Source organism: Protopterus annectens, chromosome 11.part0 (assembly GCF_019279795.1).
Source record: "Protopterus annectens isolate FY-2018-M chromosome 11.part0, PAN1.0, whole genome shotgun sequence".
NCBI classification, from domain to species: Eukaryota; Metazoa; Chordata; order Ceratodontiformes; family Protopteridae; genus Protopterus; species Protopterus annectens.
In genome coordinates this window covers 394,847,326-394,872,526 of record NC_056745.1, presented here as the reverse complement: position 1 = coordinate 394,872,526, position 25,201 = coordinate 394,847,326, and the positions used below count along the sequence as shown (strand labels likewise).

General features: G+C 39.1%; 1 protein-coding gene across 4 annotated transcripts in view; it reads right to left on the bottom strand.

Annotated features, from left to right (window-relative positions):
• The window catches only part of LOC122815412 (serine/threonine-protein kinase PAK 3), a 1,296,647-nt gene that overhangs the window by 403,203 nt on the left and 868,243 nt on the right, over positions 1-25,201 (bottom strand). The window lies entirely within an intron of this gene.

Genomic DNA, 25,201 nt, shown 5'->3' with positions numbered 1-25,201 from the left:
AAAATTAGTTTAGGAATGTGCCATAAGAAAATGTTAGACAAAAAGATGGAAAGTTCAAAGGCTAAGAAAGTAATTGCTTAATGAGATAGAAGCAAAAAATAAAGTGTATAGGCAGGCAACTAAATGGAAGAGAAGGAGTATAGGGTAGGGGGTAAGTTAGGTGAGGAATAAGGAGTAGTAGTGAGAAATAGGTAGGGGATAAGAAAAATCTAACTGTTTAGTGCAGCTAACCAGAGTTAGTGCAGAAGCAAATCCAATTGTTATTGAGATGTTCTGTCAGCAGTTGTTTGAACTTGGCAGAATTACAAGTGCTGAGTATATTTTGAGGTATGCTGTTTCAAGCTTTAACTAGCTTGTGTGAATACAGGGCATCCCCACAGCAATTATTTGACTTAGTGACCTTCAGAAGCAATTTATTAGATGACCATAATGTTCTACTGCTGGTATAGGGCTATACTAGGTTGCTAAAGGATGGACAGTTCTCTGTGATGAAGGTTAGAATGTATTAGAACTAGTTGGTTAAAGGTTAAAAGGTTGGGAAGTTCCATCCAGTTGAGCTGGTGTAGTACTTTGCAGTGATGGGTTCTAGCAGAAGGACTGGAATAAATCTGGCTACTTTATAATAGCAAGATTTTAGTTTGCTTAAGTCACATTTTCTTAAGTTAGTCAAAATGGGTGAGTCACATAAGAAGATGGATAGAAGATTGCATGTCTGGTGGTGTCAGTTAAGAAAGGCTTTATTCTATATAGGGATCTTAGTTTTAAATTGACTTTCTTGATAGCTAGTGCTAAGTGTTTGTCAAATTTGAGATCTTTCTCAATGGTGACCCCTAGTAGTTTTGTATGATCTACTGGTTGGATAATGGTATTGTTAGATGAATAAACGATGACTGTAGTAAGGTCAATCTTTTTTTTTTTTTGCAAGAAGAGAAGAGCATTAGTTTAGTCTTAGAAGGGTTAAGAATCATTTGTGAGTTGGAAAGGTATTTTTCTATGTCCAGGAAAGATTGTTGGGTTTTATTGAGAAGAGCAGGAAGTGATGGAGCAGAGCATATGAGGGAGAAATCATCAGCATATTGAAATATTAAAGCATGTTGGGTGGCTGTGCAAAGTCGATTTGTAAATATGGCAAAGAATAGAGGGCCAAGAATAGATCCTTGGGGTATACCAACAGAGATGGGTAAAGGAGATGAAAGTTCATTTTGCCATTTAGCTACCTGTTGAGAGTCAGTTAGGTAATTAATGATCCAAGGAAGGGTTGAATGAGAGGGGTTAAGGGAAGATAGCTCATCAATAAGTTGTTGGTGAGAAACTATATCAAAGGCTTTGGAAAGGTCAAGGAATATATCAGAGGTGAGTAAACCATTGTTCCTGTGTAGCTTGACTGTGTCAATGAAACTAATTAGGGCTGTTGTTGTACTATGTTTAGGTCAGAAAGCATGTTGGTTGGGGATATAAGGTTGTTTTTCAGGAGATGGTTTTGGGTGTAAATACATTTTCCAGTATTGTTGCTGTAGGGGAGAGGATGAAAATGTGTCTATAGTTAGACAAAATCAGTGGAGGTATCATCTTTATGAATAGGAATTACATGGGACTCTTTCCATAGTGAAGACATGTATTGTTCATTGATGGACTGATTTATAAGGATAGATATGAGGTAAGTGATGACACCTGCAGTCATTTTGAGGTATTCATTAGGATGTTTATCAGTCTGTTTGAATTTAGATAGGAGTTTTTTATGTGGTGAGTTTGTATGGAGCAAATGAGGAAGGAGTCAGGTTTTGCTTCTGATTTTATGGGTATTGATAGATGAGAATTGTTATTTTTTTTTTTACTAATGATAGTATGGAGCTAACAAAGTGATTGTTGAATGGAGTGGCTATGTTGTCATAGAAGTCAGTTTTTGTTGTACTTGGGGTAGAGGCTTGACCAGGTTTGAGCAGTTGTTTATAGCTCCCCAGAATGTTTGGGGATTATTTTGATTCATTTTTGGATTGTAATATAGTATTGTTTTTTGTTGTGTTTTGGGGATTTTTTGCTAGACTAAAGATAGGGGGGCTAATGTCTAGGCATTCAAGTTTAAGATTATCTTTATATAGTATTGTTACACCACCACCACATTTATGTGCCCTATTTCCTCTTAGGATGTTGTAGCCTAGAGGTAGAATTTCCTGATCAAGCATGTGTGGTATGAGCCAGATTTCTATTAAGATGAATATGGGTGGTGAGTAGTGAGCAATAGTTGCATGAAAATCATGGATTTTGTTTAGTACACTTCTTAGGTTACAATTTAATATTAGAAGGTCTGAGACATTGTACTGGCAATTATTTGTAAGTGGTGAAAGAGGTGGGATTGCAGAGCTAGCATTAAATGTGTGGGGAGGTGGGCCTGGATTGGAATGTATGCCTCCGCATAGTAGAATTTGAGTAGAGAGGGAGGGGTGTAGGTGCATAAGTTTGTAAAGTAGTCTAAGGAATTTGTAAGTGGGGTTGCAGTAATATTTGAGTGAAAGATGTTTGAAAGAGATGAGTTCTGTGATAGCGTTATTGAATAGTTGAGGAGATATACTAAAGCTGATTGGAAGGGAAGGGGGAATACCCAAGTTGGGTTAGTTGGGGAGTGTATGACTGTGATGTGAAGGTTGTGATAGTATGTAGAAAGGTAGGCACAGAATAGAAAGGCTGGTGTGGTGAGTAGAAGTAGCATGTTGTTTGGAGGTATGTTTTGAATATACAAAGAAGTCTGTAATATAAGTTGGTGATGGGGCAGGACGGAGTAGTGAACATAATTAGATAGCTTAATTAAGTATGTGAATAAGTGGGTTTTTAATTGGATGATTAATATTGGATAGGACTAAGAGTGAGTATGTAAGAGGGAGTGGTTAAATCTAAGGGTAGTGGGGTGGGTGAGGATGGGGTTAGGGTAGGGGAACTGAGTGAGCCTGAGCAGAGCGAGGGCAAATGGAGGGGGAAGAACCTGGCCTCAATAGGTTTGTGTTTGAATAGGTGGATATTTAATTGGATGATTAGGACTGGATAGAACTAAGAGTGGGTGTGTAACAGGGAGTGGTTAAATCTAAGGGAAGTGGGGGTGGATGGGGAATGGGGGTAGGGTAGGGGAGAGCAATGAGGTGGAACAGAGTGGGTAGAACCTGTCAATGAGTTGGAAAAAAGTAGCGGTGATCTATAAGTTATCAGTCTACTGTATGCGATAAGATTGGTGCCAAATCCCAGTAAGCCAAATATTTTTTCTAGACACGCAACAGAAGAGATAACTGAATAGAGAGCTTACTTCCTTAGAATTTTATCTTTTTAAAGTTTTAGACTAAAACTCCTGTCTAGTATACATTTTTGGAGGGGGAGAGGTCGTATTCTTTAAAGGAGGAAGACACAGCTGTGGTTTCTGGTGGTGTGTGCACCAATTCCTGACAGGTCAAAACTACTATATATTGCTCTTTCTTTGAAATAAGCATCTATAATAAGTTCATTAGCAGTAAATCTATCAGTTTATTTATAATCTTGATGAACTATTGGGTGGACTGCCCTGGTAACCCAAACACTGTGGTAAATGGACTGCCTGGGAACCAAAACATAGTGGCAACTATCATAGTCCATGTGGGTGTGAATGACCTGAGATGCACCTCCCTGGACTACATGAAAAGAGACATGGTGGAGCTCTCGGATTATGTGGCCCAGGCACTTATGACACTAGCCCTGAGCAGTATCCTACTATCACCCAGAATGGCACTGCAGAACAAAAAAATGACTGACTTCAACAATTGGCTAAGTTTCTGGTGTCATTCTAAGGGGATTCAATATCTGTCTGCTTGGGATGACATATTTATTTATTTATTTATTTATTTATTTATTTATTGCATTTGTTTACCGGGAAAGTCTACTGGGCCTTGGAAAGCCCATTTTCAGTGGAGGCCCGGGGAGAAAAGCTCCACATATAATTTATACATAATATAGCAGTTGGAGTTAACTGCAGTGGTGGTGCTGCAGTAGCGTTGTCGCCTCACAGTTAGACGTTGCACATTTGATTCTCAGTTGGAGCGTCTTCTGTGTGTCGACATGCGTGAATGGGCGTTCCTTCGTTGAAGGTTGTGCGTTAGGCCCAGCAAGCCAGCACGTAAAAATCTACTGCCAATCATTAGCGGACCGGAGTTCCGCTGTGGCGACCCCTAACTGGGAAAAGCCGAAAGACAGTATAGCAGTTGGAGTTATATAAATATTTAAAAGGCTATACAGTAATAGTAATAGGCATGATTTTAAGCTAAGACACAATTACTAATAATAGGCATGAATTTAAGCTAAACACATTACTAATGAAAGGAAAAGATTTGAGCTAAATACAGTATAGTGTACATGTGAGAGTTGACACTGTTTTAACAAAAGTAGTTAGGAAAAGGATTGAAGAGGGAAATATATGTGAAAAAAAGACACGGAGGAATAGGTTCAAGAGTGGTAGTAGGTAGGTATAGAGAGAGAGGGTGGGTATTCAGGTTGGGTGGGTAACAGGGTTAGGGAAAAAAACAGGGAAGGTTACAGTGCTGGAGGGTTAGAAAGGGGAGGGTTGCAAGGATGAGAAAGTGGTTGTAGAAGAAAAAGGCAGAGGAGTGGGGATAGGAGTAGCAGTGTCAGGAGAGAGTTATTTTTGGCAAGGGCATAGCCAGCAGGAGGAGAGATGTTGTCTAAGAGACATAGGGCAGTACTACTGATGGAGGTCATAGTGGTAGGGAGGGAGTTCCAGAGTTTGGAAACAGTAAAGGAGTAGAGCATTTGGCTGGCTGTCAGTTGAGGTTTGTCTACTTTGAGTAGAGTTTTATTCTCTGATCTAAGGAGTCTGTTGGGTTGGTATAAGTTCAGCAGAGAGGAGAGTGAGGAGAATGCTGTGGGTTTGTAAATTAATTTATGTGCAATCGTAAGGTGTAGGAGGTTGAGATAAAGTGGTAGTTCTAGCCAGTGTAGTTGCTGTAAAGAGGAGCAGTGGTGTGTTGAGGTTCTAGCATTTGTTGTGAATTTGGCCACCTTATTATAACATGTATCTAGCTTGGTTTTGAGGGATGCGTGGATATTTGTAAGGATAGGGGCGCCATATAGCAGGGATGGAAGTAGATAGGCTGAGGCTAGTGCCTTTTTTGCACTAAGGTTGAGGTAGTAGTTATGCCTATAGAGGGTGCCTAGTTTTTGGTGCGTCTTTTTGATATTATTGAGAATATGGAGGTCAAATGTGAGGTTTTTGTCAATGATGACTCCTAACAGTTTAGTGTTGGAGACGGTTTTGATGGTGGTATTATTCTGGGAGCAGATAGAGAATACAGTCCTATTTAGGAGGGTAGTTTTTTTTGAGAGTGAATAGAATCAATTTTGTCTTGCTTGGGTTGAGAGTAAGGTGGTTGTTTGACATCCAATTTTCAGTGGATGCAAAGGCCTGTTGGGTTAGTAGTTGTAGCTCAGAAGGGGTTTTTGCAGTGCAGATGATTGTAGAGTCATCTGCATATTGGATCATGGTGCTGTGAGTGAGGGAGCCATGGAAGTCATTTATAAATATGTTGAACAACAGGGGGCCCAGGATCGAACCTTGGGGTACACCTGTTGAGATGTTGAGGAAGTGAGAACAGGATTGCTGCCACTTTGTTGATTGGAATCTGTCAGTGAGATAGCTTGAGAACCAGTTTAGGGTTGTAGGGGAGACACCTAGGTTGTTCAGCTTAAGGAGCAGGGGGTGAGATATGGTGTTGAAGGATTTTGAAAGGTCCAGAAAAAGAGTGGAGATGATTTGATTGGTATTGAGTGCTCGATTTACAGTATCTATAAAGGAAATGAGAGCTGTGTTTGTGCTATGGCCTGGTCTGAAACCATGTTGGGTTGGGGAGAGAAGGTGGTTATTAACGAAGTTGTTATGGAGTTGAATATGCACACATTTCTCTAATATTTTTGATATGGGAGAGAGGACAGCGATGGGCCAGAAGTTTGAGATATCAGAATTTCTGCTGCCTTTATGGAGAGGAAGAATGTATGCTTTTTTCCAGATAAGTGGGACATAAGATTCTTGAATGGATCTATTAACAAGTATACTGATAGTGTAGACGATGGAGCTTGCAGATAGTTTTAGGAATTCAGAGGATAGGTTACCAGGAGCATTGGTGCAAGGTTTTAGTTTCAGAAGGAGTTTCATTATGGTGTAGGTGGGAACAGGAGAGAGTGAGAATTTAGGTAGAGAGGGGGGACCTAAATTGGTGGGTGATTGTTTTGGTGGATTAGTGTTTGTAGGAGGAAAGGTGGTGGTCAACTTAGCTATAGTTTCAATGAAGTATGAGTTAAAGAGAGAGGCTATATCAGAGGATGTTTTATCAGGGTATGGCAAGGATTGGTATTTGAGCCGGGGTGAATTAGGGAATGGATTTATCACCAGAATTTTTGAGGATTTAGTCTGTGCTGGTCCTGAAGTTTGTGGAAGTATTTTTTTTGTTTAAAGTGACTTGTTTTTTGGCCTGATTACATAGTTGTTTATATAGTATTAGGTCTGCTGGGTTCTTATGCTTTTGCCAGACTTTCCAGGTCTTGTCTCTAGAAGACATGATTTGCTTGGTGGTTTTTGTAAGCCATGTGGCATGGTTAGACTTGACTCTTTTTATTCTGGGAGGGGCTACCTTGTCTAGGATGTTCAGAAAAGTAGAATTGAAGGATTCCACTGTCTCATCTAGGGGGATGCTTCTTAAAGGTGCCCAGTTAGTTTGTTGTAAAATTTCATTTAGGATTTCTGGTGAGAAGTTGTATAGGTCTCTGGTTTGTTTTAGTTGGTGGTTAGTTATAGGTGAGGTAGTTTTACATATGGCAAAGGCTGGTAAGTGATCACTAATGCTATTTGGTAAGGTTCCAGAGAAGGAGATATTTTTGAGGTCAGAAACTAGGATCCAATCCAAGACCGAGCCTTGGTTTGTTTTGCTACTGGGCCTTGTAATATCAATGATTAGCTGTGTGTAGTTATACAAGTTGATGTTAGTTTGGGAGTTATTGTTAGTGATATCTGACCAATTAATGTTAACATCCCCTAGGATGATTGTTTCATTTTGGATGGTTTTGCATGACCAGGCAAGAATTTCTTCGAGTATGAGAATGTTATTACCTGGGGAATGTACAAAACTATAATACAGAGGGATTTGTAGTTATTTAGCTTTAGGTAGGAGACTAAAAGTTCTGCTGTGGAGAAGTGTGGAATAGTTTTGTTGAAAGGAACTATGGTGTATGTATTTGGGTATATTAGAGCTATGCCTCCACCTTTTTTATGTGGCCTATCAAGTCTATGGCAAGCATAGTTTGAGGGTAGATATTCAGTGTTCTTGATATATGGTTTAAGCCGTGTCTCGGTAATGGTAGTAAATTCAGGCCTGTTTTGATTTAACTATGCATGGAAAAGGGGGGGTTTGTTTATGATGCTTTATAGATTGGTGGTGGTGAAAGTCATGGAATTTTTGGTATGGAGTTGGTTGTAAAGGTTAGATTGTGGGCCTGGGTTTGGGTGTATGTCGCCACATGTTATTAAGTTATAGTGGATGGTGTGTTGTGAGGACAGAAGTTGTTTTTTGGTTTTGAGATAGCAGATTAGTTTGGGGGCAGGATATTGGTGTTTAAATAGAGCTAAGATTTTTACTCTAGCATGTAGAGTTATGTCCAAGGTGTATAGGGTAGATCCTATTGAGGAATAGCTTGGGAGAGATTGTGAATGTGTGGATGTTGTGAGTGTTGGTTTGAAAGGTATGTGAGTAGTATGAATGGATGTGAGGTGGAAAAATAGATAGAGCTGTAGGGATATAGTAAGGATAAAGATGTTAGAGTATAGAGGCATTGTGTAAGAGTGGTATAGCTGAGATAGGAGAGAGAGAGTAGGGATGTGGAAGGTATAGAAATGGAGATGGGTGGAGTTGGGTGATGTTGCTGAAGGTTTTGAATGAATAGGTGGAGTTTATCAGGGAGGAGTTGGGATAGCTAATTGGAGGTAGTGACTGATGGAGGGTGGGGTTTGGTTAGGCATAAGTACAATGAGTCTAGGGGTGTGTGGGAATGGGGGTAGGGTAGGGGAGTGGAGTGAGCCTGAGCGAATGGGGCGGGTTAGGCTGAGAAAGGTATGGTCCCAATTGTACAAAAAATTATCTCTAAGCTTTGAAACTAAGCAGGGCTGAGAGATTTCTTTTGATCATTTGCAGTGCTTTTGGCTATATTTTGGCCTTTACTGGAGTTAAAAAGAAACTGAGGAGATTGAATAGGGGAGGGCTGGCAGAATGTGAGCCGATAAGCTGTGCCTGCCACTACTCATCTAAGTGGAGCATATGAGTTAAAAAGGTTGCATAAAGTTAAATACAACTGATGCTGTACATTTCGATACATACACTTTGAAATACAGATGGAATCAAGTTATAAGCAGGGCTTTCTTTCCTTCTTAGAGGAAAAAAAATAGCGTGTCGTTGGTCAGGTAAGGCTTTGTCTTCAGAATTGGGGGGAGACCCGGATAGGGTGGAGATAAACTGTAATCAAAGAGAAGAGAGTAAAAAGATATTGTAAAATTATAGCATTGCTGAAGGTATTTAGGGAAAAATAAAACACTTCAAATGGAAGGTAAGTAGAGAGGTAAGCAGGAGAGTCAGATACAGTATGCAGTTTAAAAAACTATTCTACTATCAAGACAGTCAACAGTTGCAAAAAATAACAGCAAACGCAAACAATAAAATGCTTAACAGTGCCAGGTACATAAAACAATATCTAGCAATGCTACATAACATCGAAAAATAGGCATGGAAGATGGGGGTACTAAAACATAATTACCCATGCCAGGAACATACTACCATATGCCTTCTGCTAGCCAGAGCAAGTAGATAAACGTAAATGAGGTTCTATCATTAAATAAAACGGGTATGCATTTTGGACAAAAACCCAGATAATTTGTAAGTGAAAGGTTCTATCATTTGTAGAACAACAGGAATGGAGTTGGGAAAAAAACAAAGCAAATTGCAGGAAGAGAAGCAGTCTCGCTGAGCAGCATAGGTTAATAAAGCGAACGTTAGCTAGGCTGCAGCAACAGGGTAAATTTAGTGGGTTTAACAATGCTATTTTTGTTTGAGTACTATTACAGATTCTCCCAGGCTTGGAGGGCACAATTGACAGCATTTAAATGTAGTGTTATGCTGTCTGGAGGGGGCCAACAGCATTAGTCACAGATTGAAACCATAGGCAGTGCACCCGCTAATGATCCAATATCATTAGGGCCCTAGTGACTGTGCGTATGCCTTTACAAAGTCTAGGTAATCTTATTAGCAGATATTTTGCTTGAGACCAATATCACTATGAATCATGGAACATACGGCAAAACAGCATTTAAAGCACAGTATTAAATTCTCTAGAGGGAGCAAAACAAAAATATAATCACAGATATAAACAGACAGTTCCCTCACTGATGTTCCAATTCAGAAGAGCCCTAGGGGCAGTGCGATTGACTTTAAAAATGACTAGGCTGCCTAATCAGCAAAGTAATGTTTGTAAAAACACTTTATACTCCATGTAGCAAAGAACAAAAGGCAACAGACAATATATCACAAAGTGACATCCTGTGTAGACATAAAGTATAACAATGTAAAATAAATAGAGTAAAACAACTTATGTGGACCACACAGCTTTATTGTTCACCTGGGGTGTCTTATCAGTAGAAGGGAAAGGGAATAGATATTTAAAAATGGTGCCAAATGCCATGATTGACAGACCTTGATGCTTTGCCAGAGATTGCCTGCATCTGTCAACCCTGGGTTTCCAGGTACAGGCTAAGGCTCTTGCCACCCCTATAGTGCCCTTTTTAGGCGGTGTTCCAAAGACCAAATTGCCACTGTAACAGCTATAAATAAATGCAATTTGTAGGTCATGCTACTCAATGCTAGAAGTATAAATCTCAAGATGCACTTCCTGGAAGCACTCCTCAAAATGGAGAACATCAACATTTGTGCTGTAATGGAGACATGGTTTAAAGTAGCAGAAAGCACCCCTGCACTAACCGGCTATAACTCATTCCAAACCTTTCGGCCCCAAAACATGGGCAGAAGGTCCAAAGGTGGTGATGTTTCCATATTCATAAAGGATATGCAAACCTATAGACTAGTAGCCCAGTGTAATGCATCTGAGATACTTCAGGTAGAACTAGCATTGGGTAAGACTGTGATCCAGGTCATAGCCTGCTATAGGTCCCCAACCATGTCCCTAGACTCTCACTCCATGTTCCTAAGCATCCTGGAATCTATCACGGTCCAACCCAACACATTCACATACCAGGAGACTTCAACTACCCCTCCATCGACTGGGAAAACTACTCAAGCAGCAATGCACTGGCCCAGTGCTTCCTGGAATTCATCAATTCCAATTCCCTGGACCAGCTCATTCTTACCCCATTAGAGGAAGCAACATCCTTGACCTGAGGAAGCAACATCCTTGACCTGGTTATTACTAACATGGGTAACCATTGCTCTATGCCAATAGTCAATTCCTCCCTGGTTAGATCTGACCACAAACTAATCACCATGGACATCCACATCTCATCCCCCCACCCCCTGCAAAGGTATCCACCATGAAATATTTCTCCAAAGCTGACTTTGTACTCCTAAAAACAGAGGTGGCTAACTTCAAGGCACCCCATGCCAATGGAAAATAGATGCATGACAGCCAAATCATACACCAATGCACTGTACAAACAGGTACATAAATGCATGGAACTAGCCATGCCCAACAAAACCAAGACACCCTCCTCCAAAAAAAAGGAAGCCAGTCCGGTGGTCCCCTGCCATTAATAAACTGTACAACAGAAGGAAGAAACTGTTGCAGAAAAAGGTGAAGTCCCAAGACTGGAAAAATTTCCCTTATTAGCCTCAACAAAAAGTTGAGATCCCTTCATCAAAACCTCTTAGCCAGCTATGAAGGCAGAATTGCAGCAGACACTAAAAACAACCACAAAGCCTTCTTTAGTTATATCAAGAATCTCCATGGCAATACCCAGATTTGCTCTGAGTTACTGCTCAATGGTACCTCCCACACTGAGCCAATAGATACTGCCAACACACTGGTCCAGTGCCAACTTTACCCCTCTCCCCCTCCAAAGGATCAATCTCAATACCAGAAGAATGCCAGGTACCCTGCATTACTGCAGCACAGGTTAAAGCTGCATTGTCTAAGGCAAAGAATACAGCCTTCCATGGGGCCCAACAATATCCCTGGCTGTGTTCTACATAAATTACAAAGTGAACTGGCACCACATCTGTGTGCTCTGTTCACTCATACCCTCACCTCAGGCTTTGTTCCTACTGAATGGCGCACATCCCTCTCCATAAAGGAGTAATGACTATAGACCCTGGAAATTATCACCCCATTAGCTTGACAAGTCTGATATGTAAGGCTATGGAGCACATGATCATGGATCTAATTAACAAGGATATAGGGAATCTCCAAACTCTAGATCACACGCAATTTGGTTTTGTGAAAGGTAGATCATGCCTGCTCAACCTGGTTGACTTCTTTGAGTCAGTCACCAGAATGGTGGATGAAGGTAAGGCAGATCATACAGCCTACCTTGATCTGGCCAAGGCCTTTGATGCCATTCCTCACTCAAGAATTATCAATAAACTCATCAAACTAGGCATCAATCCCTATATTGTTAGGTGGGTTGTAAATTGGCTCACAAATAGAACACAGTATGAAAGTAGCAGACTCCAAGTCAGACTGCCGACCAGTCATGAATGGAGCCCCACAGGGATCAGTCCTAGGTCCTCTCCTGTTTGGCATCTACTTCTCAGAAGTCCAGGCCTACATGGAGGGACTCTGTCTGACCAAATTCACAGATGACTGCAAGCTGGGAGTCATTATTAACTCCCCAAGTGTTGCAGACATCTTACAGAAAGGCCTCATGGAGACCAATGACTGGCGTCAAAACCATGGCCTTAAGCTATCATCCCCTTTGGGAAAAACTCAGTTCCCACTAATTACCACATTAATGGGAGCCCACTGAACACTGAAGGCATTACAAGAGATCTGGGGACGCAGGTTAACAGCAACCTCTCCTTCGACCACAAGATTGCCACTGTGGTCAGAAAGTCCTTGTATGTGGCACATCTCACTACCAAGCATTTTGCATCCAGGAAGAAATAGGTCATCATTTCTCTCTACTCTTCCCTCATTAGACTAATCATAGAGTATAATGCCCCATTTGGCATGTACCTCAATAGACACCTGCAACAACTGGGGAGGCCACAAAAGTACCTCATGAAGAGGATCCTAGGCCTTAAACACATTACCTACATTAACAGACTCAAAAAAACTCCAGTTATTCTCTGTCTCATATAGTCTACTAAGTGGCGATCTCTGCTTGACTTACAATGCTATTTCTGACCAAGCTCTATTAGAAATGCTACATGTAAATACATTCCAATCCCTCCACACCACATTCTCCAGAGATCTCAACCTCATTACCACAATCAACAGAACATGCTGGAGGGACAGGATCATAATCCAGAGACTGCCATTGTTCTGGAATAGACTTCCCATACATGTCAAGCAGAACACCTCACCAGCCCTCTTCAAGAGAAATCTTGATGAGTGGATGGGAAATATAAAGTTCACCTTGGAGATCACTCCAGTGGCTCTTCTTGATAGAGGCACTGGGAACTAGTGACTGGTGGCACAATGCCAGGGCACTTCTATGGGGTAGGCTTGTAAAGGCCCCAGGCCCATTAGCCTAGTACACACCTATAGAGCTCCCTCCCAGTTAAATAATATACCAACGCATTATGCTAAAGAACTATAGATGGAACCTTCAAGCCTAGACTTGTTTGTTTAAGCATACCTGGGGCTCCTCTATATGTACTGGCTTTAAATGATAGGGATGTTTGACAAATTTACCCCAAATAAGTAATTTTGGGATGTGAGCTTTCATTGCATATGCTTTATGTAGAATCTTCTGTCTGAGTTGTTAATAGAGGGAAATTCACTCTACATGGCTATTTAGGATATTATTATTAATGGACCACAGCTGGAAGTTCAGAGCTTAAAAAAAGGTGAAACTTTTGGTTGAAGGCCAGCACTCCAAACTTGAAGAGAAGAATGGGAAGAGACCCTCCACACCATATACCTACAAAACAATAGATTCAAATATGTAGTTTTTTTTTATCTTTTTCACTCCCTAGGTCTGCCAACCACATAGCTCCCATCTTGAGAACCCAGTCATTCTCAATCCAAAGTCTGTTTCATTGTGGACAACATCAGGGCAAATGCATGTTTTTTTTTTTTTTTCATTTTAGACCCCTCTTTTGGCAGCTGGCATGAGTAGTAGCAGATGTGAGGAACTGCAACACATGCGCGTGCGCACTCTGTACAGAACTACACAGACATGACTTGGCAGAGTCTAGCTCATGTTCTTGGCACATATGACATGTTGTTGACCACTCCAATACCTGAATTCTTGCTAGTGGGCTGAACCATCTCACTTTACCACAAACTGTGAGCTACCATCAGCCATCTAGTCTCATCCTCTTTTATCAGAGCTGAGTGAAAGCCCATGTCACTACTCAATCCCAAATCATAAGTCACAGTAAGGGTTTTATCATTCTGTAGTACTGAGTCAAGAAAGTATTCAGAAAAAGTTGTATAGACATGACTCAGGAGATGGCTTTGGATAACCTACTGTTGTTGTGAAAACAGAGAAACCAAAGAAACATTTGTAGAACTACAAAGTTAAATTACATGAGCATAATTTAAAAAAAGAGGATGAAGTACTTTTATTCAAGGGATAACTCACTGAGAGATATAATGCTTGAGTTTCTGTCACTGAGTATCCCACTCACCTAAAAGGCAAATTTCTAGACAATTAAGTGATTGAGTGCTATCACATATGGAGTGGTGCGGTTTTGCATACTCAGAGTAAACTGTTCTCCTTCCTCTATGTTTTTGTAACCTCAGAGTTGCAGGAGATACATCTCAGCCTCTTAGTGCAAGAAATCTGGTGGTGGGGGAGCAAAGGTCCAGATTTTAAATGTTGCTCTTTTAAACTTAGAGAATTGTTAGAATAACATAATTTATGTTTACCATGCATTTTCTAAAAGATATGAAGTTTGAAACTCAAATGTGTATGCCATTATTTAGTGACTTCAATCCTCAGTGGTTTGCCAGAAAATAACAAATTTTATAAGGAACAGGCCAAAAATATCAGGCAAAAATCTGGGCATTCTGGGAAAATCTGAACAGTTGAGAGATATGTTGCATAGGTGAAGGTGATGCAATCCTTAATGTAAGGGTTGGAAAGAGGTTTATCCTCTTGCAAAAAATATTAGTTTTGGAGTTTGACTGTTATCCACAAGTCCATGAGAAAGTCAAGATATTTGTGTCTTATTTTGGTAGCGTGTCTACAATCGGATACTATTAACAGTATAAACTTGATCTGGTTATCCTTAATGAGTGTACTATCAATGAAATGGAAGAGACACCATACATATATAAGTAACTGTATGTAAACCATATGGGATCATTTCCTAGGACCATTGGTGAAATACTGACTACTAGCATAAAGGAGTTTGATAAAAATAATCAAAGTAAGAGAAAAAGCAATAAACCTTTTAGAAGTTAAACACCGACAATCTCATCAGGAGAAGAATATGAACTGGTCTATTTATAAATTAAGATGATCAAATCAACAATCATGTAATACAGGTCACAAACAGTCCAGTAATCTAGTACAGTCATTATGTCTGGAAAAACTAAAGCCAGTGTTTCTAAACTTCTGTCTAGGAAAACAAAAACATTTATATAGAGAATTATTAAATCCGGTAACAAAATATTTAGTCTAGGGTCCACAAGGAGAAACAGACCAAAAAAACTATCGTAAGGAGGACAGTGCCACATTTATGACATAATAGAACCCTATGGCTGTATTACCCTGGAGGCAATCAAGACATATTATAACTTCACAGCACAGAGTAAACCAAATAAATAAAGGCCTCATTGCAGTGAAGCCTGGATGGAAGTAAATGACATGCTGATGAGAGGTGCATTGTTTCAGTCATCCAGGTTTAACTGAATCCTACACTTTTTATTGTCCTTCCCCGCCACTTGTGACCATTTGTAGTAAGGAAAGGAAAACCAGATGTATATCACCTCTGGAAAAACGGCATTATAATCATAACAATTCATTGACAGTAAGGTATATTACTTCACTGCAATTATAGTCACATCTAGAATGTATCTGTACACTAATCCTTGAAGTAGAAAAGCAACCTAAGTAAGCCTCACTTTTCCTCCTAATACCATGATTGGACACATAAGTTAACTAATGAAACACCACACTCAAAATAATGCATGAAATAGTGGCTGAAAGATAAAATGTAGAGGGAAGGAGAATAATTCTACACCAGGCACTGTAAAAATAAACACTGGAGTTACTTTCCAGCTACTAAGAGCACTTTTTAACATAAGATGCTAATGCATCATCTAGGTAAACTAGGAATGCTTTAAGATTAGTTCACTCTTAATGAAGATGCTTCAGTGTTATTATATTGTAAATAAAATACTTGGTGATCTACAAAACCTGCAAAATAACTAATTCTGGAGTGGCCTCCTGGCACCCATTGTTGTTAAAGTATCCTCATTTATCAAGATTACTGGACTCCAGTTAAGCAGAGATGACAAAAGAATGCTAATGTACAAATGTCAGGTCATATAAAACATGATAATTTCAGATGGGGTGAGGGTAAGACCAGGGAAAAGAATCATCCATAGGTTGTAGAAAGAGAATAAACCATTTGATATAAACACTATAGACCCAGGATAAAACCCACAGATCAAAATAGTATCTATGCATACTATTTAGTACTACCTAATTTATATACTATCACACTCAGTCAGCAAAACACTTATAACCAAGGGCTAGAATGTCCAGAAACAACTGAGTCACTTTTACTGTGGTGAAGCTGAGAAGCAGTAATAATAATGTAACAGTCAATGATGTAAGGCTTAGAAAGAAAGAGATGCGGCATCTTACTCAATACACATCTATAAATAACATTTCACATAGACCCTAAATAAACTAAAATATGTTGTATCCATAAAGTAAACAAGTGTTTAAAAAGCTATTTATGCTAGGCTATATAGTCAAGCCCACACAGTGTCCCCAATTCCAAAAGACTTTCTCTCTGTGTAAGTGACCACTTACACTGAGAGAAGGCTGAGATCAGGAGTTTTGGAATCTGATTCCCATATTAAGCCTATTTATAGATAAGTAAGTCACTTACACAGACAGCATTTTTTTCGGAATCAGGGCAGCCGTACACTGAAAACAACTCTTTTGGAATCCAGCCCTGTGAGTTATAAACCAGGCAGGCATATAAAACACATAATGTATTACTTTTAAAAGCAGCCTAAGTAAGCTTTCAAGTTACAAAGCTAAAATTTAAAAAAAAAAAATATATATATATATATATATATATATATATATATATATATATGTATGTATATATTTGCATTGCCTAAATGTACTCAATCAACTTTTTTTGGAGGCTATTGAACTAAATATGCTAATTACCGCAAGAAAATGCACACAGGTATAGCCAGTATAAGGTTAACTTTATCTGCTAGCTACTTCATTAAAGCCTTAATAGTTTGGGATCTAAAATAATTATATACAATAAGCAACTTGCAACATCAGGTTGGGTAAGCACAGAACATAGTGAAGACAGATTGCAGTGCTTCTGTGTGCTTTAATCTGCTTTCCTTTTTTTGTTTTTTATGTATTTTTAAAACAAATGATTAACTGGTGTTTTCAAGGGAAAACGCTCCTTCAGACTGTCTTCATTCAAAATGGGGCAATGCAAACTCTCATCTTCCTCAGCGCCAATGGTGCTTTCATTGGTACATTAAATCACATGTATCACGTTCAAGTTATTTTTATTGCCTATTGTTCAAGCATAAATACTGACTCAATAAATTAGTCACAGTGCCTCTATGGTCATGAAAATCATTTATGTCAATCTTCAGCTCTACAACTGTGCAAATGATTTTCAAGTGATTGCACTGAAACCTTTGGAGTTCAGCGTTTGTATCTGCTCAATGTTAATTCACTTTATCAAGTCAGCTGCTCAAAAGTAGAACTTCCGCAAATATCTTTTGGTTTTATCGACTCAGCTTGAATCATTAATATGTTTTACATCCACAGCCTAGCTTGTTTGAGACAGCAATTTCAGTCTATGACTTGAATAAGTCAAGAATGAAAGTGTGTGACAATGAGCTTGTTAAGCACAGTTCTCTGAATGCAGTTTCAGTTATGACAGTGCTTGCTGCTCCTGTATAAAGTTTAAACTAAGACTTCCATTTATGGATAAATTCTCAGTCTAGTGACTTTTTACACAAATAATACTTCTGTACCCTATAATGTATTAGTGTACGCAGTCTCAATGCAGACATATAAACTGCATTCACAAAGAATTCTTAATACTTACACAGGTAAAACATGGAAGTGTTCCCATCAGAGACTAGAGTTATAGGTCTTGTCTGAGTCAATCAGCTGCAAAACATTTTTTCTGCACTTGTTTCTTTCACTTGCACACCAACAAATTGTTTAGACAGTCGTCACTTCATGCAATCTATAATGAGTGCCAGGCATAGCTTTTTCGGATGTTGAAAGTAATACTAGTTGCTGATGTGAACATTTTTTAATTTCTCACTGTGTCGTCAGACTCGTGAGCAGCAGAAATTTTCTTTGAAGCATGTCTCACTCTGCACTTTGCAGAGGTAGTGTTATTCTTTCCATCCTGTGCTGATGGCATAGAGGGATGAGAGTCAGATCATGACCCAGGTCCAGGTCCAATGTTGGCATTATGGGGGCTGTCATCAAATGTCAAGTTAGGGGACCCATGTGCACTTGCACCCCTGCTAAGCAACCTCTTAGTTCATGCTGCAAAGTCTTAGGAGTAGAATGCACAAACTGACCTGTAGCTACAATGCTGTTACAGTCTGATAGGCCTATATACCACAGCTCCCTACTGGAATGTTGGCACTCAAAATGCTGAGTGCTGAAAAGCTACATAAAAAGACCAAAAACACAGGAGAAGAGCAAATATCAAAAATTGCTCTTCCCTTTAAAACTTCTTTTTGCCGGGGGGGGGGTGAGACCCCTGTACCCTCCATGTGGGTGGCAAACCCTGACTCCCCCAAACGTATATATACCAACTCCATACCTCTAAGATTTGATTGTGATTAAAATTAAAGTAATGACCACACAACATAGTTGGTATATGCATGTTGGGGGTGTGCGGGTGCAAAAAAAAAAAAAAAGTTAAAGGAGAAGATCTGTGTTTGAGATTCACTCTTCTCTTGGATTTTCAGTCTTTTTTTTTTCATTGTATCAGCACCAGGCTTTTCAAGTGCCCACACTTCAATACTTCTTATTGCCCCAAAATGCATGTTGGTTCAAAATGTGTTATTCTATTAACTTTTTAAGTAAATTAGAGTACTATTAAAAATTTGTTCTTAAGTCTTTAAGCCTTTATTCTACTATTATTTTTGTCTTTGCCCAGAATTCTTGAAAAAAAGTTGAGGGTTATAATATCTAGTGTTCTGCCAATATTCCTAGAACTCTGTGAAAGAGAAGAACATCCCTGAGGAATAAAAAGCATCAGCTTTTCTAAGTAAGCACTGAGATTAGTCAGTCCGAGCTGCTGATACCTAGTGTTTACCTGGCTCATGTTCATTCACTGATTATCATCTTTATCCTAACAGCCATGGATACTACAGGTGCCTAAAGCTGGCCACAATTTTAGTTTTAATGGAGACGATGTCCACCAGCAGGATTTAACTGAGCCAAGGCACTATGTCAATGGGAAAATATTTTATGAAATTGTGAAGCCTGTTATTTGACAAAACACTATTACTATAACCAGAGGTATCTTTGAGTTTTAAAGGTGATATCAATATCTTTCCCTTTTAAAGGTGGTATAAATAAGCATTATTACCCACCTGGTTTATCAAGTGCACAAGACTGCTGTACTAGCTCGTGTTGGTTTGACTGGCATGTTACAAAATATCAAAACAACATAACTTGCTGTGGTTGGGCCCCCGCCTCCTGGACCAGAAGGCCCAGTGACTGCAGGGTTCACTGTTTCCTAAAGCCAGCTATGCCCAGGTGACACAAGTATGATTAGTAGTTTGGGCAAGTGACTATGCAGACAGAACAGAATGGGTGTGCCTATCCTGGAAAGAAGGAGCTAAGCCCTGGAAGTGACTGGGGCTGAAAAGGATCACCAAGCCAGGTAGGAAGAAGGGTAGAAGAAGCATAACTGCTCATAGTGTGGGTAGGAACATTCTTAAGCCTCTGATCATAATCCATTCAGTCAAATCTGACATGTGACATCATGCTGGGGAATAAAATTTGCATGGAAAAGCCCTGGTAAGTACTGTACGATGACATAGCTGATGACCTGCCTCTTTCTCCTTCTCTCCCATAGCTTCCCATTTCCCATCATGATCTGCTGACAGCCCCATGTACTGAGTGAGGAGGTTCAAACATATTCCTTCCTTATGGTTCCCATTCCTCTTCCCATCCTTTTAGTGGACCCATCTGGATTGTACTGAACAGGGAGGTGGAGATATGTAGGTTAAAGCTGGATAAGCTATAGTCAGCTGTAATCCAGCCCCCCAAAAGTATTAAAACATTTCTATTTCTTCCAAGAAACCAAGGCAAATACGATAAAAGATAATCCACAGGTAAAAACGTAAAAAAGAAGAAAAACCAATAAATATCAAACAGATAGGTACGGACTCCTTGCTCCAGCAGATGGAATTAAAATGATGGTTAACAGGAACCCAAGACAAAGTAAATTCCTTTAACGCAAAATTTATTAGTACAGCGTTTTCGCCATGTACACTGACACAGCTTCTTCAGAATACAAAACCTAATTAATCTAAGTCAGTTTAAAAACATATCCAAAAGGAAGTGATGTCATGGACAATGAAGGTTATTATTAAAGGTGCATGAAAACATAAAATGTGAAAACATTTTGTTACTATCAAACCACATAAGTGGAAGATCAAATAACAATATGAAAATATTAAATTAAAACATATTATCCTAAAATATTTATATTTAGACATAAAAGAGGATAAAAAAGGGTGGAACAAGTATATATAACATTGGCAGTGGCCAAAAAATATGTGTAAAGGAATGCAATTAGTACACAATAATGCTATACTATACAACTAGAAGTTGTTAACGCTTGGTCCTTGAGGGCAGAAATTACAAATGTGAGTGACACAAATAAAAATTCTGTCTGGTTTGACAATTAGTGGGTGGCCCCTACAAATGAGAAAGCAAAAAAAGATTATATAGTTATCTTAAATAACTTCTCAGTTTTAAAACTGAAGAAATACTGCAATTCTCATTTAGGGCCGGAAAATTGAATGCGTCAGTTCTCAGTTGCCACTCAAGTTCACAAAGTTCTAGGAGTAATGGGATAGGGCCCCCCCTAATGTTACCCTGTATTTGGTCTATTGCCATAAAAGAAAAACTGTGCCCAGGATGGTTAATAATATGCATAGCCAGTGCATTATTTTCATTGTTCGTCCTGATCGCGTAAAGATGTTCATACATGCGATCACGGAGTCTACGATCGGTTTTACCGATGTAGAAAGATGGGCAACAGTCACAAAAGGCCACATAGACGATGGATTTACTTTCACAGTTAAGCGGGGCTCTAATAGTATATTTTTTGTTCCTTATTGAGAAGGTTTGTCCTGATCTAACTTTGTGGCATCTGTTACAGAGGCCACAAGGGAACATACCTGTTTTCCTATTAAAAAAAGTTTTAGGAGCATTCCTTTGTGATAACTCCTTAAGATTGTTGTTTCTTTTAAACACAAAGCTAGGGACCACACCAAGTTTGTCAGTAAGTGAGGTTTTACTTGCAATAAAATCCCAGTTCTTACGTATAATGGACATTATGGCCTTCGAGTGGAAACTGAAGGTCATAATATAACTCAGAGATGGATCAAATTGGGTAGGTTGGGATGGTACATTAACCTGTATGTGGTTTGTACTGATGGCATCATTCAAGGAGTTTGGTGGTTGGACAAGAGACATTACTATATTGTCCTTACTTAAAATAGCTTTGAAGAAACCATTTACTCTCTTTGTGTGTACTTCCGAGATGAGTTCACAAATGAGGTGGATTGGATAACCCCTGTTACTGAATAACTCAAGAAGGAAATCACATTCTTTCTCAAAGTCTTCCAACGTACTGCACATCTTAGCCGCCCTCACCAATTGGCCTTTGACAATGGCTTTTTTCTGTTTGAAAGGGTGGTGGCTTGAAAAATGCAGGAAAGAGTTGCAGTACGTTGGCTTTCTATAAATGTTGGAAGTATACGTGTGAGTTAAAATATTTTTGGACAATTTAATGTCAAGATAATCAATTTCAGTACTAGAAAATTTATACGTAAATTTCAAAAAAACCGTGGTGGCATTAATTGAAGTAATGAAGACATCAGCATCTGCGAGGTTACCCCTGAATAGCAAAAATGCATCATCCAAATATCTAGTGTAAAATTGTACTGATGACATTAAAGTAGGAAATGCAAAAAGCATGTGCTTTTCCCAGTAACCCATAACAAAGTTAGCCACAGATGACCCACAAGGGGACCCCATGGCGACCCCTTGTTTTTGAAGAAAGTATTTTTTGTTGAAAATGAAATAATTTGAGGACAGGACTATGTCCATGAGTTCAGTGATTAGTTCAATTTCCAATCTGGGTGCACCAAGTTCTTGTAATAACAGTGCGGTCCACTCAAGTGCTTCCTGGTGAGGAATAGAAGTATATAAGTCCACCACATCAACGGTGAGAAAGTTATCCTCACCATTGAATGGTAGACCGTTAATACGTTCTAAAAAAGACCAAGAGTCTTTGCAAACACCAGGCAAAAGCTGCACATATTTAGACAAAAGTTTGTCAACAACTTTAGCACTTGGGTATGTCATAGAGGACCTACCGTCAATTAAGGCCCTCATAGGTGGATTTAACTGGTCTTTATGTATCTTGGGAATACCGAACATGACTGGTAACTTTGGTAGTGTAATATCAATATAATTATAAGTATCCAAGTCAATTTTATTCCCAAGATACAAGTCACGAAAGTAACCTCTTATCCTATTGTGTGCAGTATTAATTTCACTGATAGAAGCTTCTGAGTATGCTGGTGAATCTAAGACTGAGGTCATTTTTTCATTATACATTTCATTTTCAAATATCACCAACCCCCCTCCTTTATCGGGTTTCATTAAACGTACTGGTTCGTGGCAAAGGTTGGTAAATGAAACAGTTTGTTCTTTAGAAGTATTAAATGCCCAATTAACTCCTCTCCCAAAATTGTCATTGAACAAGTGTCTAAAATCTACTTCACACACATGTTCAAAAAGGGCTAGAGAGGGATGAAGAGGAGGGTTGAAAACACTTGGAAGTTTGAAAAAAGGAGAATCTAGTAAAGTACTATCATTATTGAAAAACAGTTTCAAGTTTAATTTTCTTACGAAACACTTGAGATTGATTATTTCTTTCGTAATGTCACCAAATTTACTTGGGACAAATGAGTTCCCATGGGCCAGAAGCTCAATAAGATCTTTTGAGAGCTGAATATCAGTGAAATTATAAATAGTAAAGTCACCATTGTGATTACGGACTAGTTTGGGGCCAGAATTTATAAAAACTTCTTCATTAGTTTCAGGGGCTCCTACCAGTATTGGGTCAAGGGGGCTTAGATCTATTAATTCCAATTCCTCCTCCTGTTGTTCCGTTGTTGATGTTGGCGCTGATCTAAAAAAGAATTATTACCTTGATAATTCTGCCTCGTGTTTGGCCTTGAGGTGGAATTATTGTTGTTATTATTAACGTTAAGGCCTCTAATCCTATTACTGCGCCTAGGGCCAGGTTGTTCATCATTGGGAGTGGAAACCTCAGATGGGGGTATGTTGTTATGTGGTACCTCTGTAAAGTTATCCAACTGACTCACCCCCTCCCCCAATAACAATCTATTGTTTTCAAAAAATTGAAGTTTGGGGTATGCCAAACGGTTTTTATAAGCTTCCCTATCTCTTAATAATTTTTTACTTTTATTAGATTTCAGTTTATTTAACAAAACATCAATACTGTTTAGAGTTCTGTCATAGTCTATTTTATACTTAGGGAACTCTAAGTCAGCTTTCAGTTCACTGTCCAGTGATTCAGTTTCCATTAACAGTTTATTAATCTGGGTGTCATAATGTTTTATGATAAGTTCAAGCAGTTGAATTCCTTGAGTTTGAAAGAGATCCTTCAGATCCGCGTAGAATAGTGCATTATTAAGGAGGCCCGATGGAGAAAACATGTTCCATAATCCTTTAGGGATTAGGCCTTCATTAATGCACTGCCTAAAGTAAGCAGTCTCTAATTGCAGTTTCTTTAACCTCAAGACGTTGTTATCAAATTGTTTAAGTTTGTCGAGTAACATAATATTTACTGTTTCAATGTTCATTGCATTGTTAGAAACTGAGTTCTGCTCAGAGAATAGGAATACATCAGTAGTCCTCATCCACTCATTGAAATTGGTAACAGTACTTACGTTATTGCAAGGAACACCATTAGTCATCGTGGAAGTAGCCCGGGAAGGCTGAGTGACTGCTGGCGTTGTTCTTTTTAAACCGGCTGCTTCTGTACTAGTAGAGCGGATAGTTGGAGCGGGTAAACCCGCTTCTACATTTTCTCGAGTTAAGTAATTTAAAGATATACTAGGAACCAAACCAGCTGTAGTAGAACCTTGAGTACGATCGTTGCATGGTTGACCTGCTGGTATTAGAGAATCCAAAGGAGTAGCGGAAGCCGGGTAGGAAGTTCCTGGTTCCTCGTCGACGGCAACAGGTGTTGTGTGATTAGCACCATACCTCTCGAATGCTTCCAACTTAGCGTTCAAGAGGTCAACCTTCACGGCCAGAACAGAGAGTGTGTTGGTGACTTTAACAAAAAAGTCCTGTTGTAAGTTTTCCGTTCCAGTAGTAAGGAACAAGTTTGGTGTGCTGGGGCTAACAGGACCATCCGTAGCCATGTCGAACAAACAGGTAAAAACGTAAAAAAGAAGAAAAAACAATAAATATCAAACAGATAGGTACGGACTCCTTGCTCCAGCAGATGGAATTAAAATGATGGTTAACAGGAACCCAAGACAAAGTAAATTCCTTTAACGCAAAATTTATTAGTACAGCGTTTTCGCCATGTACACTGACACAGCTTCTTCAGAATACAAAACCTAATTAATCTAAGTCAGTTTAAAAACATATCCAAAAGGAAGTGATGTCATGGACAATGAAGGTTATTATTAAAGGTGCATGAAAACATAAAATGTGAAAACATTTTGTTACTATCAAACCACATAAGTGGAAGATCAAATAACAATATGAAAATATTAAATTAAAACATATTATCCTAAAATATTTATATTTAGACATAAAGAGGATAAAAAGGGTGGAACAAGTATATATAACATTGGCAGTGGCCAAAAAATATGTGTAAAGGAATGCAATTAGTACACAATAATGCTATACTATACAACTAGAAGTTGTTAGCAGCTTGGTCCTTGAGGGCAGAAATTACAAATGTGAGTGACACAAATAAAAATTCTGTCTGGTTTGACAATTAGTGGGTGGCCCCTACAAATGAGAAAGCAAAAAAAGATTATATAGTTATCTTAAATAACTTCTCAGTTTTAAAACTGAAGAAATACTGCAATTCTCATTTAGGGCCGGAAAATTGAATGCGTCAGTTCTCAGTTGCCACTCAAGTTCACAAAGTTCTAGGAGTAATGGGATAGGGCCCCCCCTAATGTTACCCTGTATTTGGTCTATTGCCATAAAAGAAAAACTGTGCCCAGGATGGTTAATAATATGCATAGCCAGTGCATTATTTTCATTCTTCGTCCTGATCGCGTAATGATGTTCATACATGCAATCACGGAGTCTACGATCGGTTTTACCGATGTAGAAAGATGGGCAACAGTCGCAAAAGGCCACATAGACGATGGATTTACTTTCACAGTTAAGCGGGGCTCTAATAGTATATTTTTTGTTCCTTATTGAGAAGGTTTGTCCTGATCTAACTTTGTGGCATCTGTT